Here is a 3,917-nt window from a genome sequence, read left to right as displayed (position 1 = left end):
CTGCAATATTGCTTCATGAAACTCTGCCGATGAAAACTATTTGCCATGGGTATGTCGTTTCACAATATTGGCCTCCTCTTTGAAGAACAAATGCTTTTCTACACGGGTGCTGCCTCCCTGAACTTTCCTTTGTCTTGGCTCAATCGATGCAGATTCCTGTGCTGAATGCGCCATGGAGTGACACACGTGTGTGCTTGTCAGTATTGCAGGCACACGCAGCAATTTCGTTTTTCCAAGACCCACCTGGCTTGATCAAGGTTGCTTATTCCCGTGAAAACGTTTTTCGTCCAAATTCTAGAGGAGCACCATTGTGCCTCTGGGAGCTACACCAGGGCCTGCTGAACAGAGGCTCCAGCGGTTTCATTTTCGGACTGAAATTCAACACGGAATTGCATGGATCTATGGAAACCATGAAGTGTGGCCGTACCAGATTCTCACATCTTCATTGTCTAATGGAAGCTTGTTTCCCAGGCTGATCCGGCTGGCGCTTCATTTCTGGGCAATGACCATTTAATTGTGGACTTTCAGCCTTCGGAATTCTCTGATACCGTCAAGTACCCCCGCCTCACTAAGGCCACTCGGTGGAGGTTTATGTGACTCAGGATAACTGTCTTTATTTCAGGCGTCTAGAACAAAGAGAATCCACAAAGGTTGATGATCACGGAGAAAGTAAATTCCCATTTCTTTATAGTGCCCACACATGTCACTTCTAGCATCTGAGGACAAAGAGCTCGTGCAGTATGATAGTCTCAGTTCAGGCACGCCGCCATCAGTTTCTTTCTTGCAGAAAAATCTTTCCCAGTGTACTTCTTTAAACTGCTGCAAAATGGTGGCACAGAAGATTTCGGTTTAGGTTTAACTTTAGACGGGCATAGGTACAGGCATTTGGGCATGTTTAGGGACAGAGAGTTCACGTTAGAGTTACGGCTGTGTGAGGATTCGGGTTATGGTAAGTCTGATGATCAAATGTAGGGGCAGTGTGAGTTGGAAGATAAGTGTAGGGTTTAGTGCTTAAGGATGAGCGAACCTATTGTCTCATTTAGGCTTATGGTAAACTTGACTGTTTAGATATGGGTTGGGGTTAATATTTGTGTGAGGGTTAGACAGTGTGCGAAGTTAAGAGTTGGGGTCAGGCTTACGGTTTGTGTGTTACATCCGTTTTCATTAAGGTTAAGTTTAGCTCTCTGTCTAGTTTAAGGGATTGGTTTACATTAACGGTGAAATTGAGGTATCTATTGAAGGTGAGGGATGGAGTTGTTAGGTTCAGCCGAAGGATGACGGTTAGGAATAAGGTTAGTTGTAGGGGGAGCTGCGTGTTCATATCAGATTTGGGGTTAGGATTAGGGTTAGCCTTAGGGTAGACATACGGTTAGTGTTAGGGCTTGATTTAGGGTGAGCCTTAGATTAGGGTTAAGTTTAAGTTTAGGAGTATACAGAGTTAGATCTAGGCTTAGGGTTACATCTCTGTTTAGGTTCAGACCTAGGGTTAGGTTTTCACCTAGGTTAGGGTTAGGAATAGGGTTGGTTTTAGTATAGGATTTCGGTTTGAGGTTTAATTTAAGGGTTGCATTATTGGAAGTACATTGGCTCTCACTGGTTTTCCTTCACGATCAAAATGTTTCTGAGATACAAGGTTTAAGGCAAATCTTGCTTCTTGCCGGTTTCAAGGTAAAAGAGGCGCCACCGGCAGTTTGTTTTTTCCGTCAAACTTAAACGCTCGCTCTTTGAGAATCTTGGGTCTTTGGGACCGGCAAGCTTTTCAGATTAAGTGTGCCCCAAGCAGTAGGTTCTATCTCTGAGCAATACAGCCCGTGGAATTCCTGGGAATCTGGAACCCTGCCATGAAGTTCAGCCTGGTTATTTTCACACGGAAGAAACTCCTTTGAGGTTCCCATGCCTCTGTACTCTGATACTTCCAGCAACGTCATGTATAACAGGTCAATAGTGGCTCTATAAGTTTCACTGGTCTAGGAAAAAGGGTGAAGCGCCTGGGTTCCCATGCTTCACTACTTCATGGCCTGAAGAAGATGTTTATAGGCACATCGGCAAATCCACCGGTGGCAATTCTCTCATATTGTCATTGCGATGGGAAGATTTCTTATTCGTTAGGAAATCTTTTACCATGGAAGACGGGTCCCCACAGAGCTGTCTCTTTTGTGTTGACACTAACTCTGCTGAATTGAGCTGCCAGCATCTGCGTGTCCTCCCTTTCCTTTAAGGTCGATGGAGACGCACGAGTGTAAGGAGAACGGTGAATGGTGGCCGTTCGTAACCCAGAGTCATCTTAAACCGCAGAGTAAATTTTAGGAACGTAGACGAAGGACACCGGAGAAAACTTCACTCAGGGACTTCAGTGAACTCTGCTTACAATGTTGAGGCCCGACACTCCTAGTGCCTGGGGGCGACCCGTCTTCTGCCCTACGTAGTTTTTTTGAGCGTGCCTCCCTCAGGTGGTGCCTTTTCTCTCCCCGCAATATTGCTCCATGTAACACTGACGATGAAAACTATTTGCCATGGGTATATCGTTTCACAATATTGGCCTCCTCTTTGAAGAACAAATGCTTTTCTACACGGGTGCTGCCTCCCTGAACTTTCCTTTGTCTTGGCTCAATCGATGCAGATTTCTGTGCTGAATGCACCATAGAGTGACACAGGTGTGTGCTTGTCAGTATTGCAGGCACACGCAGCAATTTCGTTTTTCCAAGACCCACCTGGCTTGATCAAGGTTGCTTATTCCCGTGAAAACGTTTTTCGTCCAAATTCTAGAGGAGCACCATTGTGCCTCTGGGAGCTACACCAGTGCCTGCTGAACAGAGGCTCCAGCGGTTTCATTTTCGGACTGAAATTCAACACGAAATTGTATGGATCTATGGAAACCGTGAACTCTGGACGTACCAGTTTCTCACATCTTCATTGTCTAATGGAAGCTTGTTTCCCAGGCTGATCCTGCTGGCGCCTTATTTCTGGGCAATGATCATTTAATTGTGGACGTTCAGCCTTCTTCGGAATTCTCTGATACCGGCAAGTTCCCGCGCCTCACTCGGTGGAAGTTTAGGTGACTCAGGACAACTGTCTTTATTTCAGGCGTCTAGAACAAAGAGAATCCACAAAGGTTGATGATCACGGAGAAAGTAAAGTCCCGTTTCTTTATACTTCCCACTCATGGCACTTCTAGCATCTGAGGCCAAAGAGCTCGTGCAGCATGATATTCTCAGTTCAGCACGCCGCCTGCAGTTTCTTCCTTGCAGAAAAATCTTTCCCAGTGTACTTCTTTAAACTGCTGCAAAATGGTGGCACAGAAGATTTCGGTTTAGGTTTAACTTTAGACGGGCATAGGTACAGGCATTTGGGCATGTTTAGGGACAGAGTTAGAGTTCACGTTAGAGTTACGGCTGTGTGAGGATTCGGGTTATGGTAAGTCTGAGGATCAAATGTAGGGGCAGTGTGAGTTGGAAGTTAAGAGTAGGGTTTAGTGCTTAAGGATGAGCGAACCTATTGTCTCATTTAGGCTTATGGTAAACTTGACTGTTTAGATATGGGTTGGGGTTAATATTTGTGTGAGGGTTAGATAGTGTGCGAAGTTAAGATTTGGGGTCAGGCTTACGGTTTGTGTGTTACATCCGTTTTCATTAAGGTTAAGTTTAGCTCTCTGTCTAGTTTAAGGGATTGGTTTACATTAACGGTGAAATTGAGCTATCGATTGAAGGTGAGGGATAGAGTTAAGTTAGTTTCAGGCGAAGGATGACGGTTAGGAGTAAGGTTAGTTGTAGGGGGAGCTGCATGTTCAAATCCGATTTGGCGTTAGGATTAGGCTTAGCCTTAGGGTAGACATACGGTTAGCGTTAGGGCTTGGTTTAGGGTGAGCCTTAGGTTAGGGTTAAGTTTAAGTTTAGGAGTATACAGAGTTAGACCTAGGC

Source organism: Tenrec ecaudatus (genome assembly GCF_050624435.1).
Source record: "Tenrec ecaudatus isolate mTenEca1 chromosome 2 unlocalized genomic scaffold, mTenEca1.hap1 SUPER_2_unloc_10, whole genome shotgun sequence".
Taxonomy (NCBI): domain Eukaryota; kingdom Metazoa; phylum Chordata; class Mammalia; order Afrosoricida; family Tenrecidae; genus Tenrec; species Tenrec ecaudatus.
Note: the sequence above shows the minus strand (reverse complement) of the source record.